This window comes from Dreissena polymorpha, chromosome 12, assembly GCF_020536995.1.
Source record: "Dreissena polymorpha isolate Duluth1 chromosome 12, UMN_Dpol_1.0, whole genome shotgun sequence".
NCBI classification, from domain to species: Eukaryota; Metazoa; Mollusca; class Bivalvia; order Myida; family Dreissenidae; genus Dreissena; species Dreissena polymorpha.
Genome location: NC_068366.1, coordinates 28,286,129 through 28,300,678, shown reverse-complemented (window position 1 = coordinate 28,300,678; position 14,550 = coordinate 28,286,129). Strand labels below are relative to the sequence as shown.

At 34.8% G+C, this 14,550-nt stretch overlaps 1 protein-coding gene across 4 annotated transcripts in view; it reads right to left on the bottom strand.

Moving 5' to 3' along the window:
* LOC127853335 (tubby-related protein 4-like) overlaps positions 1 to 3,798 on the bottom strand; it is a 69,126-nt gene extending 65,328 nt beyond the window's left edge. For 3 of the 4 annotated variants that reach the window (XR_008036572.1, XR_008036573.1, XM_052387770.1), the window contains exon 1: positions 3,518 to 3,793. The gene's annotated coding sequence lies outside the window, so the exon portion shown is untranslated. Of the gene's footprint in view, positions 1 to 3,517 lie in introns of all 4 variants that reach the window. The other variant, XM_052387771.1, reaches the window with a different exon arrangement.
* Between the last annotated feature and the right edge of the window lie 10,752 nt (positions 3,799 to 14,550).

The window sequence follows — 14,550 nt, the reverse complement described above, 5'->3', positions numbered from 1 at the left end:
CAGGTTTTCCATTTGAAAAACAAAAGTCTGATAAAGGGAGACAACTCAAACTGAACTGATTGTTTATAATTATCCCCCTTTGTTTTAATATAAATCTATTTTTAGTTGTGGCGACCTTGACCTTGGAGATATTGACATAATTCTTTCGTGCGACACACTGTCTTATGATGGTGATCAAATGTGCCAAATGATTTTAAACACTCCCAATGAAGGACAAAGTTATGGCCCCGACAAGCTTGTTCCACCCGCCCTCCAGCCCACCTGCCCGCCAGCCCACCGACATTCGCCAATCTAAAAACCAGTTTTTTCCTTCTGAAAACCTGGTTAAATAAACTTGGCAGATGACAACTTCGTGATATTACAGAACACATACTAAACCTCTATCAAACCTTAGATTACAGAAAAAATGTTTAAAGTTATTTTGAAATATAATTGCCCTGAGCAAGGCCAGTTTTAAACCCAGTGGTATATCTTGAACAAACTTTGTTGAGCACTATTACATACAAAAAATGCTAAATTGTAAAATTAAGCCTCCAAGTGTTGCTGAGATTTTTATAAAGTATGAACCACTCATAGCTCTGGTGACGGTGCCAACTTTTGAACTGGACCAAAATGATAGAAACAACTTTAAAATACATTCAACCACGGATTATTCCTGTGAAGTTTTGTGAAAATCATTAAAGAGGAAAAGGAGATGTCAACAACAGACAGTTTTATGGCAATCTCAGAAGCTTACCCAAGTTTTGAGCTAAAATATACAGAAGAGTGCCATGTGGATGAATATTCATTGATTCATTGAGATACTGTTCTTAGTATTATTGGTAGGTTAATTAGGACTTTGTGACTTTTTGGAGAAAACTTTTTTTTTTCTATGATTAACAATGATTTAAGTAAATCATTTTATATTTTGATAACACTGTATTAATATGTGAAGTTGGAATTAGACATCAAACTTAGAATGGACATCACACTGTGCATTTTAATCTTCTGTGTGTATGTTTTTCCTCAGTGATGATGCATTATTTCATGAATAATGAACTGGCAGTTATAAGGTCAACACATACAAAGATTAATCAATTAGAAGGAGGATTAAGCAAGACACAAGAAAAATGTTATTCAAATATTATCATATGCTTTTGCAACCTAGATGGAAACATTTGTCAACATGATGAAATTTAAGTTTAAATAAATGCATATATCCTTACTGTAACAATAATTTTCAATCAAATGAATGCAGTGTATACTATTTGATTATAACACTTATCTTTAAAAAGACTCTAAATTGTGCCAATTATGAACAAGAGCACCGCCCTGCGGGTGCAGACCACTCATCTATTTTCTTTTTAAAGGTGAAAGGACTCTCATTTTCAATCACAAAGGAGGGAGGGGTGGAGTGAAGAGGGGTGTATAGTGTGGGGGTGTGGACATTTATTACATTATTTTCCAAAAATGCGAGAAAAAAAAAGAAAAAAAAATCAGGGGGGGGGTGGGTGGGGGGGGGAGGATTATTGGGTGCGAAGGTTGGACGGTATTTCAAACATTAAATAATAAAAATAAATTTTTGTGTGTTTTTAACCGTTTCAAAAAAAAAATTGGGGGGGGGGGGTGGGGGGTGGGGGTATAGTGTGAGGGTGTGGTGGTCATTTGTGAGATGATCTTACAAAAAAAAAAAAAAAAAATTTAGGGAGGGGGAGGGGATTTCGGGTGGGGGGAGGGGGGTGGGGGGGGATTCTTGGGTGCGATGGTTGGACGGTATTTCAAACATAAAAATAAATTTTTGTGATTTTTAACAGTTTCAAAAAAAAAAATTGGGGGGGGTGGGGGGGTGGGGTATTGTGTGAGGGTGTGGTGGTCATTTGTGAGATGATCTAACAAAAAAACAATAAACAAAATAGGGGGGTGGGGGGGGGAGGGTAGGAGGGGGGTGGGGGGGGGAAGGGGGGGGGAGGGCACGGGGGATGGTTTGGGTGGAGTCTATTGTGGTATGTCAGGTAAGAGTAGTTTTGTCAAAGTATCAATCAAATATAATCATAAATAAAGAAGTTATGGCAATTTTAGCAAAATTTAATAATTTGACCTTGAGAGTCAAGGTCATTCAAAGGTCAAGGTAAAATTCAACTTGCCAGGTACAGTAACCTCATGATAGCATGAAAGTATTTGAAGTTTGAAAGCAATAGCCTTGATACTTAAGAAGTAAAGTGGATCGAAACACAAAATTTAACCATATATTCAAAGTTACTAAGTCAAAAAAGGGCCATAATTCCGTAAAAATGACAACCAGAGTTATGCAACTTGTCCTTTTACTGTACCCTTATGATAGTTTGCGAGTGTTCCAAGTATGAAAGCAATATCTATGATACTTTAGGGGTAAAGTGGACCAAAACATAAAACTTAACCAAATTTTCAATTTTCTAAGTATAAAGGGCCCATAATTCTGTCCAAATGCCATTCAGAGTTACATAACTTTGCCTGCACAGTCCCCCTTATGATAGTTAATAGGTGTTGCAAGTATGAAAGCAATAGCTTTGATACTGTAGGAATAAAGTGGACCTAAACACACAACTTAACCAAATGTTCAATTTTCTAAGTATAAAAAGGGCACATAATTCTGTCAAAATGCCAGTCAGAGTTACATTACTTTGCCTGCACAGTCCCCTTATGATAGTTAGTAAGTGTTGCAAGTATGAAAGCAATAGCTTTGATACTTAATGAATAAAATGGACCTAAACACAAAACTTAACCAAAATTTTCAACTTTCTAAGTATAAAAAGGGCACATAATTCTGTCAAAATGCATGCCAGAGTTATCTAACTTTGCCTGCCCAGTCCCCTCATGATAGTAAGTAAGTGTACCAAGTTTGAATGCAATAGCATTGATACTTTCTGAGAAAAGTGGACCTAAACGCAAAACTTAACCAAAATTTTCAATTTTCTAAGTATAAAAAGAGCACATAATTCTGTCAAAATGCACACCAGAGTTATCTAACTTTGCCTGCCCAGTCCCCTCATGATAGTAAGTAAGTGTACCAAGTTTGAATGCAAAAGCATTGATACTTTCTGAGAAAAGTGGACCTAAACGCAAAACTTAACCGGACGCCGACGCCAACGCCGACGCCAAGGTGATGACAATAGCTCATAATTTTTTTTCAAAAAATAGATGAGCTAAAAACAAAAAAAGCCAACTTTTTTTTAAACTTGGCAAAATTTGGTGGCTACAACTTTTTTGACTCAGTGGGAACCCTGTCGAAACCCATGTTTGCTCAAATGAGCTATGTTTCTTGATCTAAGATTTCAAGTATATGTATTACAATTTTTGAAAATACAAATAATAAATACCCTTATTTACATTTAATATCTAGTATTGATCATTTTCTCAGAAGGCGATTAATATACCTTGCAATACAAATGAACAGTATCCATTCCATCTTCATGTCCAGTGAAAGAGTATAAAATATAAGAACATGTTTTGTACAAATTATCTCCAAGATGTTTTTTGAATCACATTCTAACTTGGTTACCAATATTGCTTAAGCCTCATGTTAGTCAGCCACACACATTTGCTTGCTGCACGAGATGTTGATCAATGCCATTGTGAGGAGTGGGTTCTTCAATTTTGCCAGATCTGGAAAGTTCCCCAGTATAGATTATTGGATACCACACAGGCATGCCAATATATGTGCTGGCATGCATAACACGGCACCATTGCCATGACATTAAGCATGATGAAAGGTTGCTGTATTGTAATGTACACAGGGCTCGACATAAACTGTAGTCTCATTGTCCAGGACGACTAAAATAATGAATCAGAAAAATAAAAAATATTATTTCAGTCCGAAAGGACTAAATCATTAAACATTTTCTTCATTTTTTAAATCATGAAACAAAAGTCTGGTACAAATACTCTCATGTCATACCAGGAAAACTTTATCACCTCATGGCAGCCAGGTATTTTAAAAGAATTGTTTTTAAGATATATATAAAAAGTAAAGTTCTGAGTAAGTGATTTGTGCTTGTTCCCAATGTTTAAATACAGTCACATAAGACTCTAGCAGTAATTATGTTAAAACTGACTGGAACCATGTTCTAACTCGACATTGATATCAATAAACAAATACCATCTCTTGCAAGATTCATGATGTCATCTTGGGTCAATACATCTGACTTCCAAAGTGTTATTATGGTATTCACGTAGATATACTGACCTAGTCATTTTACCCACATGACCCAATATAGAACTCGGCACAGATATAAAATAGACAATGTCTTTTAAGATCAACAGACAATGTTAAACAAGAGTTGCCAAGGAATATGGTCCCCTACCGGTGAAACTCTACCATGGTCAGTAATTTTATTTATTTTTATCATTTGTTGCCATAGCAACCAGAATTCTTGACGTAGGAACAAAATGAAATGACGTGCATAATCTCTATATTGCCATTTTTCCATGTTTCAAGTTTCATGAAAAAATATGACGAACTTTTTAATTTATTGCAGGATCCAGAAAAGTGTGACGTACAGACTGCCAGACAGACAGACTGACTGACAGACAGACAGGCAGAGCGCAAACCCCTCCGGTTTCACCGGTAGGGGACAAAAAAACTGAAATATACAAATTTTATGTGAGATTATAATGTATAAAGGCATTTCCATGACACAATTTGATTAACACCATCATATTCAGCAAATATACAGCCAATTACTTCACCAAATTTTTGCACATTTTTGTTCAAACCTGAAGTGACTTAGTGATTCACCACCTGCTTTAAGTTCATAACAAAAGAATCTGTATCAGCTATTGTCATTGTAAAGTTCAACATATGACAACCTTTTTTCTTACTACACACACAGCTAGGACAGTGTATCTCGATTGTTTTCATTATTGAATTATGATTTAATCAACACAATTATAGCCTAAATGACGCACATTGAAAAGGTATAATTATAAACAGAAATAGATCGCTGTAACCGTTCAAATTTAACACTTCAACAAAGTAGTCACAATAAAGTGTCAATTTGAAATGATTAATTCTTACGTAAAAGACCAAGTCATTTAAAACTGAATGATCTAGAACATTTGTTTAATTTCTTTTGCTATGATCCTGACATTGCAATTTGCTTGAAACTAAATGTTGTCCCTGCACACTATTTTCTATATGGTTAATTCATCTCTGTGTTGTCGCCATTCACTTCATAGTGAGATTATCTCATTTCTGCTCTTTTTTATGTAAATAATTTTGTCTTAATAATAAGTCTTAATTTCATATAAATATGAGGAATTTGAATTGTTTTAAAATATCCATGAGTGTGATTAATTTACATCATAAAGCAGAAATATCATGTCGAATTTTCACTTATAATGATATTATTGAAATGGAGTACACAACACTATATATGTAACATCAAAGTTCATTGCAACATTTAAAATATAAATTACCACAGACACAATTACAGATGTGTATCATGACAGCAAGTTATAGAAAAGTGGATGGAATTAGTACATGAGCTTTACTAGCTCAATGTTGCAATACAACTTGATTGTCTCAGAGTGAACTTATGAACCTCAAATAAAATGACTACTAAGCCATATTTTATAGAGCAAAACTTATTTTAAATACCTAATGATCCAAACATGTTAAAATAACAGTATAGACATTAAATATTTTAAATTAAAAGTATAACACACAATTGTAAATGATTTGTTGAACATTTTTTTTAAAGAACTGTTACATTTACATTGTTTTATATTTTGTATCAACTGGAAATTATAATAACACCATATTTATCAAGATAAAACATTCACATGTTTTAAATATTCATGCTTATTTGAAGTCAGAAGTATTACATGATCAGTGCCTAGTTGCAATAATACAACTCCCAGCTATATTGACCCTCTGGGTCGCTGAGCTGTACATATGTACTCATAAAAGCTCAGAAGAACTAGATCAGTGCCCCAGTTTGCACAGGCATGTACTCATAAAAGCTCAGAGCATTCAAGAAGAACTAGATCAGTATTACATGATCAGTGCCCCAGTTTGCACAGGCTTATCAGTGATGACACTTGCCTCCTTAACTGGATGTTCACTATGAAAGATTACTGTACTTTAAAGGGGCCTTTTCACAGATTTTGGCATATTTTGAAGTTTGTCATTAAATGCTTTATATTGATAAATGTAAACATTGGATCTTAAAAGCTCCAGTAAAAAATCAAGAATAAAATTAAAACAAGGAAAAAAAAGAAGCCGGTACCAGGGCTCGAACCAGTGACCCCTGAGTCCTGGAGTTAGTCTGAAATTAAAACGCATTAGCCCTCTCGGCTACATGTATTCCGCCGAGTATACGCAGAATAAGTATTCTATGCCTAATATAAGCAATCTTCGTACTTTCGAAAATTTAAATGACAACAACAAAACTCTCCAAATTATTCAATCGTTATGCGTTGCAACGCTTTATTATTTTTAAGTTTTTCAAATCGTCAAAATATACATATAATGGCTATATTGGACTATGGTAAATGTTCAGTAATACTGTTTCCTCACAAATATCATAACTAAATCGAAAATTTGGGAATCTGAAACAACTTTTTTTCAATTTTGTCAATTTACCAAACCGTGAAAAGATCCCTTTAACATTACAATACAATAAAAACAGACAGTGTCGTTCTTGATTGGCCTGATTCCTGATGTTGCCAAATCATATATATATATATATATATATATATATATTTATTTATTTATTTATTTATTTATTTATATATATATATATTTATATTATATCACATTTTTTTGGGGTCAAAATGATGAAAAATGTTGTTTTATGACATATTGATAGTGTTATTTAAAGTGACTTGGCCACGCGCCCAACACCTGTGATCAACATCAACATAACAATCATTATTCAAATGTTGATATTCAAATTTCATATCTTGTATACTATTATTATATTTCCGTGTGACAGAACATTCACTCGCTCTCGTATACACAATAAGTATATGGATAAATTGTGGTGTGACGAAACCTTTCTCAGTCCGCAAAGAAACCTGATCATAACTGGTATGCCGATCATAAGCTTAGGGTCAAAAATCGAGACTCGACCCTGTGATCATAAGTTATATATTTATAATACTTAATAGTTTTGTATTCATCTTGTATTTAGACATATTTACTTTTTTTATTAGAGTGCCTTTATGCGAAACTTAAGTTTCATGTTTACTTGCCTGTGCAGTAAATCATTTTACGAGGTTCGATCCGAAAGTAATTAAATGCTTAGTTTTTGTTCATTATGCCAACTGAATCGGCCTGCATCAATTGATCATGCGCACTTGACACAATTAAAATGCAAATCAAACTGTAACGATTTAATATCCGTGCTTGTTTTGTCGATTGATAACGATTGAAAGTAGACTTAGGTCAAACCGTCAAAGTAAAGATCTATCAATAAACAGTTTATTAATATATCTCTGTCCAATGTAAAGTTTTTGATAATGTATTTTGTTTCAATTAGATACTCACTTAATTTATAATTTTAAAAGATTATTTTTCTATATTAGAATTTAATAATCTGAGCTAGTTTTGTCGACAAAAAAACGGGATAAAAATTGCCAGGTATTTGTAATCACAGGTGGTTAGCGTGTGGCTATGATATTAATTAGTGAAAGCATCTGTTTGAATGATAAATAATCACATTATAACGAAAAATCCACTTTTCTGAAGAAAAAAAAATCACTATCAAATAAATATATGACAAGGTTTCAACTCGAAATCACCCGAAAACAGGATGCATCGCTTTGAACAGCAATTACTTCATCAATTTTGCAGCGATGTTCATAAACCCGGTCTTTTTGAACGCAAAAATGAATTTCCTCTCTGGAAATATATATATAACTTGTTATATTTCTACGCATGCTGGGTCAAATTTTAAGAAATAAAACGATACACAATTCGTGTGACCTACTTTACAGCGATCTGACAGGATTCATTCCGGGTGTAAAGACACACATTCGCATCGGACCAATAAAATCACTTGTGTGTTTAAAATGTCAGTTAGTTGAAATTAAATGTATGTAAACAAAGGTTTCAAAAGGCGCTGGACAGTTAGTTTTGATGCATAATGCAACGACAAGCACGGTAAGAATGTTTTTTATACGTTTTATTGAATTATGGTATCAAGGTCCGTAGCAACAATAATGTTCAAACATGTTATACAAGAACTGCTAATATACACTTTTTTACATTGTGGTTTCTTTTGATTAAAAAAAATAATAATATGTATTTCTTTTCTTTGGTTGTTTGTGATAAGTGTGTTTTTTTAAATAAAACAACAGAATAATTATGAATAAATATGAGTTGCATAAATTGGGTAGAAAGCAAACTGGTCTTGTTTATGAAAGTTTAATGTGTTTCCATTTATGTTCAAATATATGAAGTGTATCATTGTTAAGGGCAATTTCTTTTTCAATTTGAATCTTTAATTTTAAATAATTGATGAAACAGTTCATGGTGGGTGTTTGTTTTCTGCATTTCATGCTGAATATAAAATATTTCATTAATATAATAATGTAATTCACAGCGTTATTAACCTCTTGTATTTTGAAAGTATTTACCCCTAAACTGATGTCTAAGAGAGATAGATTAACATTTAATTGTTGTTTCTCTAGAAAGTTTGTCAATTGATTCCATATAGATTTAGTATGTTTACACTCCCAGAAAATGTGTTCTATTGTTTCAATATGTTCAGTATACATATCGCATAGATTTGTGTTGCATAGGTTGCATTTAAAAAGATATTTATTTGTAGCTATGATTCTCTGGGTGTATTTATATTGGAAATTTCTCAATGTGCTATCATGCAGTAGTTGATTTATATGGCATGACAAATATTTGTTTCCAATTAAATTCTTTTTTTTTCCAAGAAGGTTTTGCCATTTTGTTTGGGCTTTAGAGGGTTCGGTAGTTTTTGATTTGCAGTGTGGAAAATATTTTGTTTGTTTTGTTTTGTTGTGCAATTATGTTTTCTACGAATGATTTTTGGGTACATGGTGTATTATTTGTATTGGTAACAGCTTTAACATGTATTTTAATGAAAATTCAATACTGCTCCAGCAGCTGGAGTTTCACTTCTTTATATTGGTATACTTTTGATCGACGTGTAGTACATCAGGAAATTACTTGTAGGTATTCCGAATATGTAGCATAAATTATCAAAGGAATAGAAATCGTTTATCCTGTAGTCGTACAATTGATCTACATATTTTATGTTTTATTCAAACCAATGTTTATAGAAACAAGTTTTATCGTTAGAAGTTATATCTTTATTGTTCCATATAATGGTTTTACTGTTTATTTTGGTTTCTAAATTATGAGTAACTTTATACCATGCCGATAGAACATTTGATAGAAATATGTTTTTGGTTGAAATGTCACCCAATATATTATTTTCGATATTACATTAAAAATGTAAGGAGTCACCATATGTTTTAAGAATTTTCTGGTAGAATAATTTCCATTAACTCGTATTGGTAGTATCCAAATATCTTTTAACCCAACTGCATTTGATTGCATTCAGAAATGAATCTATATCCATTAGTCTGAAACCTCCATATTCTACTGACTGAATTAATTGAGTTCGTTTAATTTTATCAGGGTTACCGTCCCATATGAAATTAAATATTTCTGATTTTATATCTTCAATAATATCATTTGGTGGGTTTGGGAGAACTGTTAGTGTATAAATTAATTTAGGAAGTGCAAACGTTTTCAACACAGTGTTTTTTTCCGATAAGTGTAATTAAGTTTACGATGCTGCCATGATTGTAAACAATTTTTAAATTGTTGTAATTTAGGCAATATGTTTTTTAGAATTGTTTCATTTTCATTGTTTGTAAAGGTTAATCCTAACGTTGTTGCTTCATCTGATGTCCAGTTGAATTTCATTTCTTTTTTAAGATGAATATTACTTTGTTTAAATTTACCTACTCTTAGCACAGTGCATTTGCTTTTGTTCAGTTTAAGACCCGATTCCATTCCAAGAAGGGTTAGCGATTCTTTAAGATAGATGAGTCACTACTGTCATTTAAGAAATAAGTTGCGTCGTCAGCAAATAGGGGTTGTTTAATTTCTTCGTCAGGTCCAAGCGATATTCCCTTTATATGTTTATTTGATTGGATAAAGTGTGATAGATACTCGATGCATATAATAAATAGCGAGGATGAAAGTGGATATCCTTGTCTTACCCCTCGTTCGATGTTAAAACTGTTTGAGAAAAAGCCATTTTTAATAATTATACTGTTAATATCGGTGTAAAATAGTTTGACCCATGTAATTAGACTTTCACCGAAATTCTTATTTTCTAAGCAAGAGAACATAAACGAGTGGTCTAGTGAATCGAAAGCTTTTTCGAAATCTGCAAAGAAAATGAGGCTAGAATTGTTTGGTTGGTTGAAATAATTTATGCATTCTTGTATTAGACGTACGTTTTCACCAATGTAACGTCCTGTTATGAAACCAGATTGGGAACTTGAAATGATTGATGGTTATATTTTTTAAATTCTGTTTGATATACTTTTATTTGCAATTTTATAATCATTGTTCAGTAAACTAATCGGTCGCCAATTTGATAAGGATTCTAAGTTTTTTCCAGGTTTCGGAATGAGTGATATTAAGCCTTGCTTTTGTAGCGTAGTTAAGTGTTCGTTGTTAAATGAATAGTTAAGTGAATTAATTAAATGTGTTTTAATATCATTACATAATATTTTATAAAATTCGATTGTGATGCCATCAGATCCTGGACTTTTGTTATTTTGCATTTTTTTAAGTGCTAATCCACATTCATATTAATTTAGTAATCCGTCGCACAGTAGTTTTTCCTCTTGATTTAAGGCATGATGCGTATTTTTAAAAAGGGTGTTTTTTTCAACATGTTTTCGTTTATAGAGTGTTTCGAAAAATAAACGTTGTTCTTCTAGTATTTGAGTTCTGTTTGTTATATCTTCGCCGTTGACTAGTAATTTGTGTACAGTTTTTTGTTCACTTCTACTTTTTTTCGATGTTTGCGAAGTATTTTGTATTTTTTAATTGTGTTCAACATGCCGTGCACGTGCTCGTAGTATTATTCCATTGAGATGTGTATGATAAATTCCTTCTAATACTTGTTTTTTAATGTAATATCATTTTCAAATGCTTTGGTATCGTTTGTGTTTGTTTCATGTTATTGCTTTTTAAGTGTTTCAATGTTTTTGATAGTTTCAGTTTCAAGTTTGTGTGTTTCATTTTGTTTAAATGATGTGTATCTAATTGTAGTGGTACGTATATTTCCTTTAATTACTTCCCATAAGGTGTTTGGCTTCGCATCTTTATTAATTTGAACTGTATTTAATATTTCTTGTTTTATTTGCGTTTCATATTGTGCATCTAATAAGATGCTGTTATTAATGTTAAAGTATCATGGGCCTCTTTCAGGATGTATTTTGTTGAGTTTAAGTTCAACTACACTTGAAGACACTTCTGACGCATCACTTTTCAATCTTGAATATCTCAGTTACGAGTAAATATATTGATTTAAAATTTTACATGCGATCATTTGACTACATTCTATGCAAGCTCACGATAAAATCATTCATCCGTGACGATTGGACGCTTTAGCACGTGGGGTAGGTGTGGTTCCATATTTTTTGCACGTGGAAATGGTAAAACGCGACATTATTGTAATGTTTTTTCAGTTTCATCCTTCTGGAAGGGTTTTTACACCAGAAAAAAAAACATAAAATTAATTTAAATAAGCAATATGGCTCGGATAAATATAGAATAGATATATAACCGCGCAATAGACATGTTGCAAGCCGGTCAGTCATTAAGACGTAATGCGGTTTATTGATACTCTGTAAAATATTAAGTTTTATGTTTATGCATCCTAACTGTATTAAATATAACTATTTAAAATTGCCGTTATGTTTAATTAAGAAAGTTGTGGATTTTTTGTTTTTTAGGTTGCACGTGTCTTTGGTAGAAATATGTCCTCCATAGTTAGGCTTTGGCAGAAATTCAAAAATACCGGCAGAGTTGCAGATGTACCAAGGCACCCTCGCAGGAAGGTTACAACGGTGTATCAAGATGCCCAGATTATTGCAAATCACATTGAAAACCGCTACAGGACTGCAGCAGATACAGCGAGGGCAACTATTGGAACGCATGGTAGACCCGTATCTTCTAAAACAGTTGTATGGCGGCTCTGCGCTCAGGGACTGCGAGCTAGGCTGCCTTTTCGGGGAATCATTCTGACAACACGCTACCGTCAGCTGCGTTACCGATGGGCTCGTCAGCACCAGCGTATTACACGAGCAGACTGGGCACACGTCCTGTTCACTGACGAGAGTCGCTTCAACCTGTATCACAACGATGGACGGATGCGCGTATACAGACGCCGTGGTGAACGCCTAAACGATGATTGTGTGTTTCAGCGTAATCCCTATGGAGGTGGCTCCGTTATGGTGTGGGCTGGAGTGTCGTTGCACACCAAGACAGACTTGGTGATAATCCACGGCAATCTAAACGCTGTTAGATATCAGCAGGAAGTTTTGCTCCCAGTTGCAATTCCGCACCTACGGGCCGGCGGACGCGGCATGGTTTTGATGCAGGACGGAGCACCTGCTCATACAACACACACGAAGCAGGCGTTACTACAACAACAGAACGTTCGTCTGCTTCCTTTCCCTCCAAAGTCACCCGATCTAAATGTAATCGAACGCATTTGGGATGAATTGGACAGGAGAGTACGCAGAAGACCAGTGGCACCACTCACTTTACGTGAATTAGAACATGTCCTTGTGGAAGAGTGGTGTAATTTCCCTCAACGTTTAATTATTAACTACGTTGCTTCCATGAGAAATACATGTGTACACGTTGTAAGAGCCATGGGAGGACACACAAAGTATTAGCCACTCAAATGCGTGATATTCATGCTTTTCACATTGTTATTATTTTACGGTTTACGAGTTTGCGAATTTGACTTTTGAAGTGACGTTTTTTAATTTGTTAAGTTTTATATTTTGTTGTTTGTTCAATTTCAACTAAATCTTCAGGAATTATCAGATATGTGTCGAATTATGTTTGGTCCAAATTTCAACACAATCCGATCAAAAATAAGAGAGCTATATTGATATGATTAAATGATGCGTAAGAAGTGTCTCCAAGTGTATACTGAGTGCGCCCAAGGTAGAAATGGCTGTTGATACATTTTCCTCTTCACCAGTATATGCGTGAGTGTCGTTCGTTCTGAGGACAGACAAAAGAGATGGTCTAGATGGTGTGCGCGACAAATCGGCATTGACAGTGGCTACGTCATCAGGTAGGATCAGTTGTACATGTTCGTTGACAGGATGGCGTGATTGACAATCCGTTGCATGATGCTTCACTCCTGGGATATGAATAATTCGGAATCTGTATCGCAGTGTCTTTTCCTTCAGATTTCGTATGCGTGTATTAGAGATGTCATCAAGGGCCCTCTCACTAAACATCTTAAATAGAGGTTTATGGTCCACTGCTATAATGAGGTCTGGACAACCAAGTACAAAATACCTCGCTTTCTCTAGTGCATCTGCCACTGCTAGTGCCTCACCTTCTATGGGGGCATATCTTGACTCGGCCGCGTGAGTGAATCTGCTTCCGACAAGAGTGATCTTCCAGCCCATGGGACAGCAGAACGGCTTGATATCTGTGCATGAGCGGTGCTTCTGTAGTAGCCAAAAGCCAATACCCGTTTTGGAACAGTCTGTAGCTAAACAGGTAGTTTTGGCGGGGTCGAATATCGTGACGCCTTTCTCTATCTGGTCCGCAATCACCCGTTTGGATTCCTCAAAGAGCTCGTTCAACTCTTCAGTCCACTCAAAGTGGGTATCTGGTTTGAGTAAGTCTCTAAACGGTTGCATACGGTCAGCCATGCTAAAGGCATACGAAACTTGGTTCACTAGGCCGAACCATGACCGCACAACGGTTAAATTCTTTTGGCTAGGAAACTAAAGAATTGCCATCATGTACCGTTGACTAGGGCGGACATCATTTGAAGAAATTTCAAACCGGCAAATTCCACTGTATCAGCACCAAAAACAAACTTCTCTGGATTAAGTATGCTGCCGTTTCTCCCGCAAACATCGAGCCAATGGACTGTTTGGTGGAAACTCTGCTCTAAGGAATCTGCCCACAGCAATACGTCGTCTACACATTTGGTCTTATTGGAGATTTCCGCAACAATCTCATCATAACGCCTTGTACATGTTGTGTAAACATTACCTAAAGCAATATAGCCTTGTGGTGCAGTCTTGTAGCGGTATCTGCCCCAGGGAGTTATGAATGTGGTCAAATGACGGTCTTCTTCACATATTGGTACACTATGGTACCCATTCCAAGCATCCAAAACGGTCTTCTTTTTTGCTAGCTGGAACTGAGCGGGCCTGTAGGAATGGAGAAGGGGTATGGTGGGTCTCACGGGCTGCATGGATATTGAGCGCTTGAAGATCCACAGTAGGCCTCGGTTTTCCAGTCTTCTTGGCACAGACGACCAT